Source organism: Meriones unguiculatus, chromosome 7, assembly GCF_030254825.1.
Source record: "Meriones unguiculatus strain TT.TT164.6M chromosome 7, Bangor_MerUng_6.1, whole genome shotgun sequence".
Classification (NCBI taxonomy): Eukaryota; Metazoa; Chordata; class Mammalia; order Rodentia; family Muridae; genus Meriones; species Meriones unguiculatus.
The window spans coordinates 28768277-28785538 of NC_083355.1; the positions used below are offsets into that span (position 1 = coordinate 28768277).

Consider the following 17262-nt stretch of genomic DNA (forward strand, 5'->3'; position numbering starts at 1 on the left):
TGCACAGAATCATGGAAACACATTTCAAAGACAAATTCATATATCATTCACACACACACACACACACACACACACACACATTCTATCACTGTGATAGGTAGAATTAGTTTGTCGTTAAAAGAGCCTACATCATATTTTCTAGTTCCCCCCATTTGTCTACAAATTTTATGATTTCCTTGTTTTTAATAGCTAATAGTATTCCATTGTGTAAATATACCACAATTTCTGCATCCAGTCCTCCGTTGAGGGACATCTAGGTTGTTTCCAGCTTCTGGCTATTATGAATAGAGCTGCCAAGAACATGGTTGAACAAACGTCCTTGTATACTTGAGTGTATTTTAGATATACACCTAGGAGTGGTATAGCTGGATCTTGAGACAGCACTATTCCTAATTGTCTGAGAAAGCACCAGATTGATTTCCAAAGTAGTTGTACAAGTTTACATTCCCAACAGTAATGGAGGAGGGTTCCCCTTTCTCTACATCTTCTTTAGCATGTGTTGTCACTTTAGTTTTTGATCTTGGCCATTCTGATGGGTGTAAGGTGAAATCTCAGGGTTGTTTGGTTTTGCATCTCCCTGATGTCTAAGGACATTGAACATTTCTTTAAACATTTCTCTGCCATTAGATATTCCTCTATTGAGAATTTTCTGTTTAACACCAAAATGCATTTTTTTTTTAAATTGGATTACTTGGTTTGTTGGCGTTTAGTGAGGTAACCAAGAAGCAGAAAGACACGCATGGTATACACTTACTCATAAGTTGATATAAGCCATGTGCTATAGGATAAAAATACTAAAATCTATACTCCTAAAGAAGGTAAATAACAAGGAAGACCCTAGGGAAGATGCTTAATCCTCATCCAGAAAGATAAACACTATAGATATCTGAAGCAGGAGAAGACAGGGAACAGGACAAGAGCCTACCACAGACAGCCTCTCAAAGACTCTACTGATAGAGGTATCAAAGCAGAGGATGAGACTAATAGCCAAGACAATGCAGAGTGCAGGGAATTGTATGAAAGAAGGGGGAGATGGGAAGACCTGGAGGGGGCAGGAGCTCCAAAAGGAGACCAACGGAGCCATAAAAACTGAGCCCAGAGACTGATAGTACAAGCAAGAACAATGCATGGAGAGGACCTAAAACCCCTGCTGAGATGTAGTCCGTAGACTCAGTATCCAAGTGGGGTCTCTAGTAAGGGGATGAGGGGATTTCTCTGTCATGAACTCTGCAACCTGGGGGTGTGCAGCCAGTGAACTCTTGCCAGTTCACAGAGGAAGACAATGCAATTAGTCCTGATGAGACCTGATAGGGTAGGGTCAGACAGAAGGGGAGAAGGTCCTCCCCTATCAGTGGACTATCAAAGTAGCATGGGGGAGAAGAGCGAGAGTGGGTGGGATTAGGAGGAGATGAGGGAGGGCACCACAGCAGGGATACAAATTGAATAAATTGTAATAAATGATAAGAATAAAAAATAGTCAACCTCAAAGAGTTCCTTCAGTTATGCAAAGGCCTACTGGAAAATGCAGCAAGTACACTAAGAAATGTGGTGATCTTATGGAACTGGAAGAAATACGGGGAAACATTTTCTATGACAGAACTGAGAAAAGGACATATGGTTATTACTGTTCATTTTCCTTAAATATTATGAGCAATGCGTGGTTTCAAACCAGGATTTATTTCTTATAAACTCATGAGAAGTCACCGTTTTAAAATCTTGGGGTCATTTTAAAAATATGTTGAAAATATTAACTTCTCCTTCCAGTAATATGATCAGTCACAAATGCACAATTTTCCAGAAAATTCAGTGTGTGTGTGTTTCCTAAACCTATTTTGAGGATCAAAATTCCAAAAGAGAACTTGCACTGAAATATTTTTACCAAATGAAATTGCTTGGGCAGTAGGGACATGAGTACATTTTTTGACTCACACTGACTCCAGATAATTTCACACTCACTTTGAGGTTTTTTTAAATTTTTTATTTAACTTTTATTAATTACACTTTATTCATTTTGTATCCCCCCATAAGCTCCTCCCTCCTCCCCTCCTTGTCCCACCCTCTCTCCCCTTTCTGTATGCATGCCCCTCCCCAAGTCCACTGATAGGGGAGGTCCTCCTCTCCTTCTTTCTGATCTTAGTCTATCAGTTCTCATCAGAACTGCATTGTCAGGGTTCTAGGTTTTCTCCATGAATAGTCCTTGGTTGGAGTATGAGTCTCTGGGAAGGTCCCTGTGTTCAAATTTTCTTGTTCTGTTGCTCTCCTTGTGGAGTTCCTGTCACTTTGAGTTTTAAACACTCCTATGCCAAGATAAATAGTAATAGATAGGTAGAGTTCTTCTGAGGGTTCATTAATGACTCAGAATTCCTTAGTTTCCAGGTTGGTGAAGATCTTTTCGCAGTCTGTAAGCTGTCGTTTATTTCTGATGACAGTTTCCTTTGCTTTACAGAAACTTTTCAGTTTCATGAGGCCCCATTTATTGATTCTTGCTCTTAGAGCCTGTGTTGTTGGTGTTCTGTTCAGGAAGTTGTCTCCTGTGCCAATGAGTTCCAATGTCTTACCCACTTTTTCTTCTAACCGACTTAGTGTATCTGGTTTTATGTTGATATCTTTGATCCACTTGGACTTTAGTTTTGTACAGGGTGATAAATATGGACCTATTTTCTTTTTCTGCATGTAAACATCCAGTTGGACTGGCACCATTTGTTGAAGATGCTGTCTTTTTTCCACTGAATGATTTTGGCTTCTTTGTCAAAAATCAAATATCCATAGGTATGTGGGTTTAATTTTGGGTCTTCTATTCGGTTCCATTGATCCGCTATTCTATTTCTATGCCAATACCATGCTATTTTTATTACTATTGCTCTGTAGTACAGCTTGATATCAGGGATGGAGATGCCTCCAGAAAATCTGTTGTTATACAGGATCATTTTGGAAATTCTAGGTATTTGTTTCTCCATATGAAGTTTATAATTATTCTCTCAAGATCTATGAAGAATTGTGTTGGTATTTTGATGGGAATTGCATTGAATCTGTAGATTGCTTTTGGCCAAATAGCCATTTTCACTATGTTAATCCTACCAATCCATGAGCACGGGAGATCTTTCCATCTTCTGATATCTTCTTCAATTTCTTTCTTCAGAGACTTGAAGTTTTTCTCATACAGGTATTTCACTTGCTTGGTTAGAGTCACTCCAAGGTACTTTATGTTATTAGTGGCTATTGTGAAGGGTGTTGTTTCCCTTATTTCTTTCTCAGCCCTTTTGTCTGGGTACACAGGAGGGCTTCTGATTTTTTTTTTTAGTTAATTTTGTATCCAGCCACTTTCCTGAAGGTGTTTATCAGCTGAAGTAGTTCTCTGGTTGAATTTTGGGGTCGCTCATGTATACTATCATATCATCTGCGAACAGTGAAACTTTGACCTCTTTTGTTCCAATTTGTATTCCCTTGATCTCCTTTACTTGTCTTAATGCTCTAGCTAGAACTTCAAGTACTATGTTGAAGAGATATGGAGAAAGTGGGCAGCCTTGTCTTGTCCCTGATTTCAATGGGAATGATTTGAGTTTCTCTCCCTTGAGTTTGATGTTAACCATAGGCTTGCTGTATATTGCCTTTACTATGTTTAGGTACGTTCCTTGAATCCCTGATCTCTCCAAGACCTTAAACATGAATGGGTGTTGGATTTTGTCAAATGCTTTTTCGGCATCCAAGGAGATGATCATGTGGTTTTTCTCATTCAGTTTGTTTATATGGTGGATTACATTTATGGATTTCCGTATATTGAACCACCCCTGCATGCCTGGAATGAAGCCTACTTGGTCATGGTGGATCATATCTTTTATGTGTTCTTGGATTTTGTTTGCCAGTATTTTATTGAGTATTTTTGAATCAATGTTCATAAGAGAAATTGGTCTGAAATTCTCTTTTTTTTTGTTGGGTTTTTGTGTGGTTTAGGTATTGAGGTGACTGTGGCTTCATACAATTAGTTTGGTAAAGTTCCTTCTGTTTCTATTTTGTGGAATAGTTTGGGGAGTATTGGGGTTAATACTTCTCTGAAGGTCTGGTAGAATTCTGTGCTGAAACCATCTGGTCCTGGGCTTTTTTTGGATGGGAGACTTTTGATGACCACTTCTATTTCCTTGGGGGATATAGGACTATTTAATTGATTTACCTGGTCCTGATTCAGCTTTTTTAAGTCAAATCGATTAAGAAACTTGTCCATTTCATTTAGATTTTCAAATTTTGTGGCATATAGGTTTTTGTAGTATGACCTAATGATTGTTTGGATTTCCTCATTGTCTGTAGTTATGTCACCATTTTCATTTCTGATTTTGCTGATTTGTATCGACTCTCTCTGCTTTTTAGTTAGTTTGGCTAAATGTTTGTCTATTTTGTTGATTTTCTCAAAGAACCAGCTTTTTTTGTTTCATTGATTATTTGAATAGTTTTATTTGTTTCTAATTGATTGATTTCAGCCCTGAGTTTGATTATTTTCATCTGTCTGCTCCTCTTTGGTGTATCTGCTTATTTTTTTTCTAGGGTTTTCAGTTGGGCCATTAAGTTGCTTGTATGTGATATAACAAATTTCTTCTTGAAGGCACTTAGAGCTATAAATTTTCCTCTAAGAACTGCTTTCAATGTGTCCCATAAATTTCGTTATGTTGTGCCTTCATTTTCATTGAATTCTAGGAAGTCTTTAATTTCTTTCTTTATGTCTTCCTTGACCCAGCTGTCATTGGGTAGCAAGCTGTTCAGTTTCCATGTGTGTGTCGGCTTTTTGTTATTTCCGTTGTTGTTGAGGTCCAACTTTAGTCCATGGTGGTCAGATAGAATACAAGGGGTTATTTCAAACTTCTTATATCTGTTGAGGCTTTCTTTGTGACCAACTATATGGTCTATTTTGGAGAGGGTTCCATGTGGTGCTGAAAAGAAGGTATACTCTTTTGAGTTTGGGTGAAAAGATCTGTAGATGTTTATTAGGTCCATTTGATTTAGGGACTCTGTAAGTGCCTTTATTTCCCTATTTGTTTTCTGTCTAGTTGATCTGTCCCTTGGTGAGAGTGGGGTGTTGAAGTCTCTCACTATTAAGGTATTAGGATCAATGTGTAATTTAAGCTTTAATAATGTTTTATTTACAAATGTAGGCGCTCTTGTATTTGGGGTAGATGTTCAAAATTGTGATGTCCTCTTGGTGGTTTTTTCCTTTGATGAGAATATAGTGGCCCTCCTTATCTTTTTTCATTAATTTTGGCTGAAAGTCTATTTCATTATATATTAGGATGGCTACTCCAGCTTGTTTTCTGGAACCATTTGCTTGAAAAACATTTTTCCAGCCCTTTACTCTGAGGTACTGTTTATCTTTGTTGCATAGGTGTGTTTCTTGGATGCAACAGAATGTTGGATACTGTTTGTGCAACCATTCTGTTAGTCTGTGTTTTTTTTATTGGGGAGTTGAGTCCATTGATGTTGATAGATACTAGTGACCAACAATTGTTACTTTATTTTGATGTGGGGTTGTTGGTGTTGCTGAGTTTCATTGCCTGTATTCTTTTTGTTGTTGTTGTTGTTATTGTTGTTGTGTAGTTATATATTTCCTCTGTTTCTTTAGTTGTTTTCTTTGGGTTGGAATTTCCCTTTTAATAACTTCTGTAGAGCTGGGTTACTGTGTAAATATTGTTTAAATTTGGTTTTGTCATGGACTATTTTGACTTCTCCGTCTATGTTGATTGAAAGTTTTGCTGGGTATAGTAGCCTGGGTTGGCATCTGTGGTACCTTAAGGACTGCATGATTTCTGTCCAAGCTCTTCTGGCTTTCATAGTTTCTGTTGAGAAATCTGGTGTGATTATGATAGGTCTACCTTCATATGTTACTTGGCCTTTTTCCCTTGCTGCTTTTAAAATTTTCTCATTGTTCTGCAGATTCAATGTTTTGACTATGATGAGACGCGAAGAATTTCTTGTCTGGTCTAGTCTATTTGGTGTTCTGTAGGCCTCTTGTAGGTTTATGGACATCTCTTTCTTTAAGTTGGGAAAATTTTCTTCTACAGTTTTCTTGAAAATATTTTCCGTACCTTGGAGCCTGATGTCTTCTTTTTCATCTACTCCTATTAGTCTTAGATTTTGTCTTTTCATGGTGTCCTTGATTTCTTGGATGTTTTGTGTTTGGAACTTTTCTGATTTTATTTTTTCTTTGAGAGATGTGTCAGTTTCTGCAAGTGTATCTTTGGCACCTGCAATTCTCTCTTCCATCTCTTATATTCTGTTGGTGATGCTTACCTTTGTAGTTCCTGATCTTTTCTCTATGTTTTCCAGCTCCAGTTTTTCTCTACTTGTGTTTTCTTTATTGATTCTAATTCTGTTTTCATGTCTTGCACCATTTCCTTCATCTGTGTGAATGTGGATTCCTGTCTTTCCATGATAGCTTCTATTTTTTTTTTGTCCGTTTTCTCTCTATATATATTGCTAATTGTGCCTCTACTTGTTTGGCTGTATTTGCCTGTCTTTCTTTGAGAGCTTTGTTCATCTCCTCTTTGTTTGCTTCAATTTTTGTGGTCATTTCTCCAAGAGCTTTATTTACTTCCTCTTTGTTCGTCTCGATTTCTGTGGCTATTTCTTTGAGGGCTTTGTTCATTTTGTCTTTATGGGCCTCTAATAGCTGGAAAAACATAGTTTTAAAGTCGTTTTCTTGTGTATCTAGTGAATTGAAGTGTCCATTGATTTGTGGGGTTTCTGGTGAAGCCATAATGTCCTTTTTTTTGTTGGGTGTGTTTTTACATCTGCCTCTGGCCATCTGATTATCTATAACCCTCACTGTTTGCTCCTGGAGTTTGTAGTTCAGGCTAAGACTGTCTCTTTCTGTTTTCTGGACTATTTATTCAGGAAGATGAGAGAGGTTCACTGGTTTGGGAGTGTGTGTTGTGGTTTCAGTTTTACCTAAGTAAGGAATGTGATGCTGGCACTATTCGCATGCACTTTTAGCAGGCAGTGTATGTGTGTGGATTCCTTGACTATTGCAGTGCCTGCAGGCCACTATTATGCAGCTCTGTCTGGGATCCAGGGATTGTTTGCCTGCATTTCACTGGTAGTCCCGCAAGGCAGAGGCTTCAGCATTGGGGTTGTTATCCCAAGAATCCCTATAGTGCCCACGCTAGGGGTGTGGGTGGCAGGGATCTCTTGTCTGGTTGCTTGCGTAAAGAGGCCCTGAGTCTGGGGCAAACACTCCCTAGAGGGTACACCCACTCCCTTGCAGGACCAGTTGGGTTACACAGGGGTTCCCATTGCTATCTACTCTCCAATTTGATTCTGCTGGGGCAAATGCGGGTGTAGGCTAACAGTCAGCTCTGTGGCACTGTGGCAGCAGGACTCAGTGTCCACCTGCCCTGTATGCCACCTCTCTGACCTTCCCCTCCACCAGGGAAGGCTTATGGTGGCTGGTCCAGGGGTAGCACGGGAAAGAGTTGGGTTGAGTGTCCTCAATCCCAGATCCCCGGGCCCAGATCTCACCAGCCACAAGCTGCCTGGTGCTAGTGCATATGTCTGTGGTTCCAGGAGAGTACCAGTTAGAGTTCAGTGTCCTCAGATCCAGAACTCTGGTTTCTCTGCCAGGGGCTGCTGGGTGTGCTGGAGAAGGGGTGCTGTGGCCTGTGGCAGGCTGCCTCTTTGACCTTCCCCTCTACTAGGACAAGCTTATGGTGGCACTCTCAGGGGAGTGCCTGGAGGATCTGGGAATTCTCAGTCCCCGATCCTGAGCCGGGAGTTTCTTTGACAGGGGCCGGGGCCGCTGGTGCTAGGACTTATTGGACTGGACCCAGGAGAGTGTCAGGACATGTGGAATGACCACAGTCCCAGAACCCGAGCTGAAGTTTGTTTGCTAGGAACAGCCAGCAGCACTGGGGTCCTGGTGCTGTGAATCTACCGTGTGTCTCTCTATCCTTCTGTTTTGCCGAGGCAAGGTTATGGGGGTGTTCTTCAGGGTTTTTCTCAGCCCCAGATCTCGGGAGTTTTTTGGTGGAAGCTGCAGCTCTTGCTGGGGCTGGGGTACAGACAGTGTGGTTTGTGGCGGGTTCTGCTGGCCACCTCCAGCCTCCTCCAAAGAGGGAGTAGGGAGTTGGATACGAGGAAGTGCCCAGGGATTACCTCTGGGGTCTCTCCTCCCAGAGGAGTCTGCCATGACCCGATTCTAGATGGATTCAGTTCATAGTTAGTCTCTTTCTTCCTGGAAGTCTAGATAACTCTGTTCAGGGTTGAACAGCCCCTTCACTCACCAATTTCAGTTTTGCAGGTCCTTTGCCCTTCATCTAAGGTGCACACTAGCCGCTTCCATCTTCCTACCAGCAATCTTTATATTTCAATGCCTCATTCCTCTTACACAGTTTGACATTTGTTCACATTTTTTAATTAATTCATTCAATTTATATATCGGTCAGAGGCCCTTCCTTCCTCTCTTCCCAGTCCTACCTCCCTCCTGCATCCCTCTCCCCTACTGAGACACCCCAGCTCATCTATTCACTGGAGGACTGTGTTAGTCTTCCACCCCTGTGGCCTTGTGGGGAAGTCCTATCCAGAAAGCAGGCAACATCATCTGTGTCAGACATATCTTTCCACTCCCTTAACTAGTAGTCCAACGTGAAGCTTAAGATATCCATCGGACTTATCTTCTTAAGGTATATGCATTGTATTATGTCTACCCTGTACTATATGACAAAATCTTTTGTTTTTGCTGTTTTAATGAAACTAGAATATAATTTGATATAAAAATCTGAAACCCGTGTTTCTTATCCTCCTACACAAATAAATAACGGGTATTAAATCTGAATAATTGAGAGGTAATTCTGACTATGAGAGATTATAATTATAATTATTATCTAGGTCATTATAATTTAATTGTTGTTGCAAATAAAAAAAATGAATGTTGGGCTATGTTATGCTTATTATTAGCCCTAAGATTATCATGGCAGTGTTTTTATTTTAAAGATTTATTTATTTATTGTATATGAGTGCTCTATCTTCATACACACATGCATGCCAGAAGAGGGCATCAGATTGGAGTATAGATGATTGTGAGTCACCATGTGGTTGCTGGGGATTGAATTCAGGACTTCTGAAAGAGCAGTCAGTGCTCTTAACCACTGAGCCATCTCTACAGCTTATGGCAGTGTTATGTAACGTGCTGTCACAAATAATAAGACATAGATACCTGTTAGATTTTATAATTGCCTTATTTACCATGGGCTGGGCAGATATTTCAACTATGCTGGCTCATGACCTCACCATCCATCTCCCATCCCCCATCCCAATGCCATCCATCTTAATACTCTTCATGTGATCTACCTTCCATCCATAATACCATGGTACTTGCTTGTATTCATCTGGGTCTTTTCACGACATTATTGGAGTCCTTGCCCTTGGCCCACATGTGTTTTTCTCCACACTAACCCATTGTGTAGTCCTTCTTCCTTCTCTCTTCCCATCGGTGAGATAGTGAATACAGGCAAGTGCTATGCCGCATAGCAGCAATTATATTCAGCCCCTTCCTTTTACCTGAATGTTTAACTCTTTGAAGTTCCACATATAAGTTTTAAAAAAACATCAAGTAGGTTCTCCTTCAAGTAACAGAACTTGAACAAGACCAGAAAAAAAGGATGCTGTTCTTAGATTTGCATGTATTCTACACGGTGATTACCACAAATGTAATTAACTGTTCTGTTTAGCAATTATCTGGGAAGATATGCCAAATGCATCTCGATAGTATTCTGACAGGATCTCCCAGAAGTTACAAATTATCCATAGAAAGTTCATTTATACCACAGTATATGTCCATGCTACATGAGGAATGGGTGCTATTTATCCATGTGATTATAGAAAGACTCTAAGGGATTTCTGCCACAGAGAGATGAGTAATTGTTTGTTGGAATGAATAGTCATTAGGCTGTGTAATGTATAAATCTTAACAAAGTAGAAATGCTTTCTTTTTAATTTCATGTCCATTCATTAAAAATTACAATTATCTAACAAGTTACAGTTACTTGTTAGTAGTGCAAAGCCAGAGAGAGAGAGAAAAACAGAGAGAGACACACACACAAAGGGAAAGAGACAGAGACAGAGAAAATTAGTTGTTGAGAATCTACATTAAGGGAGACAAAACGTTAGCCTGTCGCTTCATAAAATTCAGATATCTGACTTGGAAAGCATATCTGAATACATATGATATTTAGATGAGTCCGTAAACTACATGGAACACCCATGCCCATTTGCCCATTTTCTTCACTTACTTAGAAACTGAAAATGCAGACCAGCAGTTCACTGAAAAATAAATTTGGAACATGAAGATGGCTCAGGGAATAAAGGCACTTACCACCAATCTTGATGATCTGAGTTCAATTCCTGCAGGGCTAAAACTGGCACTAGGATAGAACCAAGTCCCAGAAGTCTTCCTGTACCTGCATACACACAAAATACAACAGTAAATATGGAGCTAAGTATGTCTTTTGACAGTTCCTTTTGTTATCTTCTTATAAGTTTGTTAAAAAATATATATGTGAAATGTGACCTGATTTTGTTTTTAAAATAGTTTTTCAGTTATAGTTAATTTCATGCTTTCACTAAACGCTTAACCAGAATAGATGAAAGCAACATTCAATAAAAGAAAATTTTGTCTGGGGAGATGATTTAGCTGTCTACCCAAGAGCTGTGGTAGAGAAATCAGATAAAACCTGATGCCCCCTGACCAGCCAGCCTAAATTAATTGATGAGCTCTAAATGCAGTTTCAAACTCTAATACTGAGGTAAATAAATAAATAAGCAATCAATTGCTAAGGAAAATAGTAAAATAAAAGGTAATAGAATGTATAAATGAAAGATGCCAGGAAATGTATACAAAGCACATGTCAAGGTAGGGGGTTTGTATTTGTGCATTATTAATCATAATAAATATAAATGGACATAATTACTATTAAATTTCTGAATAACTTAATATAAATAGCATACCATATAACTCAAGAAAGTTACATATGACTTAAATGATTAAAAAAAGAAAATTACTAGACAGAAAAATATATTCCAGCAAAAAATTAAAATCTGGGGCTATGGTAATAGAGAAAGATAAATATAAAAAAAAATAACCACTGCTGGTGGGAATGTAAACTTGTACAACCATTTTGGAAATCAATCAGGCGCTTTCTCAAACAACTAGGAATAGCGCTTCCTCAAGACCCAGCTATACCACTCCTAGGTATATACCTAAAAGAGTCTCAAGTACACAATAAGGACATCTGCTCAACCATGTTTGTAGTACCTTTATTCATAATAGCCAGAACCTGGAAACAAACCAGATGTCCCTCAATGGAGGAATGAATACAGAAATTTTGGTACATTTACACAATGGAATACTACTCAGCAATTGAAAACAAGGACATCATGAAACTTGCAGGCAAATGGTGGGATCTAGAAAAGATCATCCCGAGTGAGGTATCCCAGAAACAGAAAGATGCACACAGTATATACTCATTCATATAGACATAAAATATAGAATAAACCTACTAAAATCTGTACACCTAAAGAAAATAATCAAGAGGGAGGACTCTTGCTAAAATGCTCAATTCCTATGCAGAAAGGCAAAGAGGATGGACATCAGAAGAAGGAGAAAAGAGGGAACAAGTCAGGAGCCTGACCCAGAGGACTTATGAAAGGCTCTGCCCTGCACACTATCAATGCAGATGCTAAGACTTATGGGCAACCTTTGGACAGAGTGCAGGGAATCTTAGGAAAGAAGTGGGAGACAGTAAGATCTGGAGAGGACAGAAACTCCACAAGGAGAGCAACAGAACCAAAAAATCTGAGCATAGGGGTCTTTCCTGAGACTGATACTCCAACCAAGGACAATGTATGGAGATAACCTAGGGCCCCTGCACAGATGTAGCCGATGGCAGTTCAGTATCCAAGTGAGTTCCATTGTAATAGGAACAGGGACTGTCTCGGATATGAACTGATTGGCCTACTCTTTGATCACCTCCCCCCTGAGGGGGAAGCAGCATTACCAGGCCACAGAAGAAGACAATGCGGCCACTCCTGATGAGACCTAATTGACTAGGATCAGAAGGAAGGAAAAGAAGACCTATCAGTGGACTTGGGGAGGGGCATGCATGCAGAGGATGGAGGAAGGGAGGGATTGGGATGGGAGGAGGGAGGGATCCACAGGGAGGATACAAAGTGAATAAAGTGTAATTAATAAAGAATAAAAAAAGAAAAAAGAAAAATCTATGAATAATATTTCTACATGATATAAAAATTTTAGTATTTGTATCATCTAAAATATTTGAACAAATATTGTCAAAATAGGTAAAAAATATAAACAAAACTGCTATTCTTCAGGAACATGGTCTCTCCTCTGTGTTAGTATTTGGTATATGAAATGGTCAACAGTAGCACACTAGTGACAAACGGCATTTACAATCCAATTAGCAACAATCACCTCACTGATATTTACACGAATTGAGAAGTTTGCACGTTTTGTACGTTCTGGATGAACATCTATATTGCTGGGGTTTTTGTTTCGATCTGGGGGAGTACACTAGTACCCACTGCAGGATCCAGTGACTAAGCCTTATCCGCTTAAAATTAATAAACAGCATATGTCTATATAGATAGAAGGCAGTTTTATAAATGTGTACTGTTGAAGTGAAATGTTACATAAAATATGTGATAAAGCTGATGCCAAATATTAAGAGAAACATGTTTCTGGAAAAGGATGATACAGAGAAAATCTATTTACAGACATATGAGTTAATTATCATACAGGAAGAAAATGTTAACAAAACAGAAGAAATATAAGAAGCTCCCAGAAAATATGACTACAAATAAACTGTTAGAATGAAAAAATATGAAGGCACAAAAGTTTGTTAGTGTAGCAGGAAATATTTCTGGGGTACTGGTAATATTTCTGATTGATTAGCATTGTAAATCTGTTGATGACAATTTGGTTGAACTATAATCCTGAACCTATTGTGGATGAGTCTAATATTTTTTTCTCATTTATTTTATTCACTTTACATTCATGAAGCCCCTTCCCTCTAAGTCCCACCATTCCTCCTTCCTCCCCATTTTTCTTTCCCATCCAGTAAGAGGACAAGCATCAGGACTGAGCATGTCCTCCTCCCCTGTGGCCTGGGAGGCAGTCTTGTCAGGGAAAGTGATCCAAAAGGTAGCAAGTGGGTCTATGTCCTATGCAGCCCCGACTAGAGGACATCCCCACTTGAATCCCAAGATGCCTGTCTGCTACATCTTTATAGGGGTCTAGGTCCAGTTTCCTGCATGGTCCTTAGTTGATGCTTCAGTCGCAGCAAACCCCTCTGGGACCTGTTGTTTTTCTTGTGTAGCTCCTGTTACAGTTACAGGTCCTTTTTAATTTCCTCCTACTAGTCCCCAAGACTCCCTACACATGAACCAATGCTTGGCTGTGAGTCTCAGCATCTGTTTTGAGGTGCTGCCAGGTAGAGCCTCTCAGAGGACAACTCTGACCGGCCCCTGTCTATAAGCTTAGCAAAGTATCATTCACAGTGTCAGGGGTTGGCACTCGCTGATCGGATGGGTCTTTGGTTGGGCAAGGCATCAGTTGGGTGTTTTCTCAATCTCTGCTTTATCTGCTCTACCTTTATCCCTGTACATCTCGTAGACAGGTATATTTTGGGTGGTTTGGTGTTCCCCACCCTTAGAAAACTAGTCTAGTTAAAGGATGTCCTCTTAAGTTTTATGCTCTCTGCTACTAGGAGCCTCTGCTTGAGTCCCCTTCATATCCTCCCAGGAGCCTACCCTGACTTATATTTCCAGTTTGTCACAAAGATGTCCCCACCCTAAATTTCTCTTCCCTCTACAGGTCTTCTGTCCTCTCAGTTTTACTCTCCTCAGGTCTGATTTCCACCTTGTTAACTCTCTGTGCCCCCCCACACACACCTTGTTTCTTCTCTTCCTCTGTTATCTCTGTCTATTCTCTCTCCCCTTCTCAGTGAGATTTATGCATCCTCATTTGGGTCCTCTTTATTACTTATCTTCTTTAGGTCTGTGCCTTGTAATACACTTACCCTGTTACTCTATGGCTAAAATCCACTTACAAAAGAGTACATATCTTATATATCTTTCTGGGTCTGGGTTACCTCACTCATGGTGATCCTTTCTAATTCTACCCATTTGCCTGAAAATCTTATTATTTCTTTGTTTTTAGTAGGTGAGTAGTATTCCATTGTGTAAATGAGCCACAATTTCTTTATCAGTTCTTTGGTTGAGCGACATCTAGTTTGTTTCCACAGTCTGGCTGTTACAAATAAAGATGGTATGAACACGGAAAGAAGAGTGTTAATATGTTTTCAAACATGCAAACATAAGTGTTAAAGGTGATGAATAATTTGGTTAGTTTGATTTGATTATTATTCCACTTAATAAATTATCAAAACCTTTAAAATATTATTAATTAAAATAGTTAACCATAAAATAATAAGGTATCATATCTATTAAAAGGAGTCATGTAACAATTAGAGTATGAAGAAACAAATTTATAATTATAAATTTACATTTTTATACTAGTACTGTAGCAAACTATTTTAAATAAATTAAGCCTCTTTTCTTTGGATAAAGACTTTAAATGACTGTAAGGAAAAGAAAGCAGATCACATTTATATTTTCAGAAATATACTGCATAAAATAACATTAAATGACCTTCTGAGTTATTAAATGTCTAAAGTTAGAAAGGAAACACCGAAGGTATACTAAAATAATGGTCTCAATTTTTTTTTAATCAAAATTTTCTGATAGTAAAAAAGAAATGGTAGATACTCAAGATGGATGGTTTGGTGAATGAGGAGAATTTTGCCCATGCGTTGTTGTATGACACAACTTTGACTAATAGGATGTGAGTGAACAAAGGAGTGGGGTTAGTTTATAAGATCAGGACAGCAACTTAACCAATGAAATAGTACAGTATCTTCATGAGAAGGAATAGAGGACAATGAGAACTTTCCTCAAGGAAATTCTTCAATTCACACCCCCATAGGGCTTGAACAAGACACAAATGAATGAAATATTTGGTTATTGCTCACAGTAAATAAGATTCAGATGAAGGAGTCTTTATTATTTTTTATAAATCTATATACAGAGAGAGAAATATGGATAACTTGTATTGAAGACACAAAGGGGAGCAGAAGTTATCAGAACTGTAAGTCCTTTTCACTCTGGGTTCTACATACTGCCTAGTTTTCATTCAAGCTTTGGGTTTTACACAATTGATAGTTGTTTATTAATCTGAGAATAAAAGAAACTTAAACTGAGGATAGCGCTCAGTAATAGAGTTCTTGCCCACCATGTCTGAGGAGGCCATGGATTCAATGGCCAGGACAAGAGAGAGATGGAGGAGGCAGGGTTGGAGGAAGAGAGAATGACTGAGAGAGGGAGAGAGGGTGAGGGAGAAGAAAGATAAAAGAGGATGGGAAAAAAAAGGATAAAAAGACCTCTTTGCTGTCAGACCTCCACCGTCATGGGTCTCACACATGCTTCTGGGGAAGGTCTGTCCCAGGCGGCTCTGCCGTACAAGGCTGAAGTTGGTGTCTGAAGATGTGAAGGAATAGTTTTGCAAACTGCCCAAGAAAAACCTGACTTTTCCCTCCCCCCAGACACTGAGGGACTCACAAGGTGTGGCACAGGTCTGTTTTAAGACTGGTAGTAAAATCTTGAGAATCCTTAAGTCTACAGGCCTTGCCCTTGATCTCCCTGAACATCTCTAATATTTGAATAAGAAAGTAGTCACTGTCTGGAAGCATCCTGATAGGAACAGGAAGGATAAGAATGCTAAATTCCAGCTGATTCTCATAGAGAGCAGAATTCAACCGGATGATTTGTTACCATAAGACTAAGTGGGTCCTCCCACTCAGCTGGAAATATGAAATTAAGTTATGTTAGGGAGTCACCTTTTTTTAGGAACCATGGACACTAACCTTACTAGTTGTCATTGTTTGAGGACACTAACTACGCTTTGGACTTCTTCCACTAATTCTCTGCTTAATTGCTGAACTGAGTAGACTAAAACATATGCCAAGGTGCTCTTCAATCAAAAGGATTTTGCATTATTCAACCTCCTGAAGGGAGGCATCTGGTTGGTCTCAGGCTAGCGATTTTCAAACGCTGCGTATTATAGAAATTATCCTAAAAATACACAAGCCAATAGAGTCTTATTTCTCACTTGACCCGGGTTAGCTTATAATAATATATTTATATATTGGTATGAAGCAGCAAGCATTTCCTGGCATCGCTACAAAATATTTTTATACTTTGCAATCCACTGTCCTCCCTACAAATGAACTTTTAAAATATGATCCAACTATTCATTTTATTTTGTATTATTTAAAAAATAGTGTGTGTGTGTGTGTGTGTGTGTGTGTGTGTGAACCATGAAGTGTATAAAGATTAAAGGACCACTTGTGGAAATTAATTCTCTACTGTGTCACCATGTGAGTCTCAAAGACAAAATTCAGGCCATAAGGTCTTGCTACAAGCTCCTCTACACACTAAGCCACCATTTCCCCTGTTTCTCTCTCTCTCTCTCTCTCTCTCTCTCTCTCTCTCTCTCTCTGTCTCACACATACGCACCATGAAACAGAATTTTGTTTTTTTTTTAGATTTTTTTTTTTGTTCTTGATATTATAATTGTATAACTCTAGTTATACATACCAATTTCCAGAAAAGCAGTCCTGGAGAGTGAGTTAATTTCAGCTTTGAAATAATGTGCTTTATATTTTCAAATATATATATATATATATATATATATTAATATAAGTGTGTGGTAGAGTGTATACATGTGTTCCATTTGCATGCAGATTCCTCTTGGGCCCATAAGAGGGCATCAGATCCCTAAAGGTGGAATTAGAGGCAGTTGTTAACAACCCATTGTAGATGCTGGGAACTGAACCTAGCTCCAAACCCTACCATATACCCCATCTTACCCTCTTTCAAATCCATAGTCTCTGTTTTGCTCTTAATGGTTATTATTCTGTATGTTTATCCTGAAGGTGTATCTCAACACTACATCTTATTCTAATCAAAGAGAAGCCCAAATATATAACCTCAAGTAAGTTCTCTAGGTCTCTGAAGCTCTGTAGAGTACTCTTGGGAAAGCAACAATAATAATCTTTCAAAAGCAACTCAAGTTTCTACAGGTAGTTTTGGAGAGTGAGCATCTGTCCACAGGGCATTAACTGACATTTTTTTCCTGAGCTATCTGTGCTT

General features: G+C 39.0%; 1 pseudogene; it reads left to right on the top strand.

The window, feature by feature from the left end:
- The first annotated feature begins 15517 nt into the window (after window positions 1-15517).
- Window positions 15518-15939, top strand: LOC132655325 (small ribosomal subunit protein uS15-like; annotated as a pseudogene).
- The last annotated feature ends 1323 nt before the right edge of the window (window positions 15940-17262 follow it).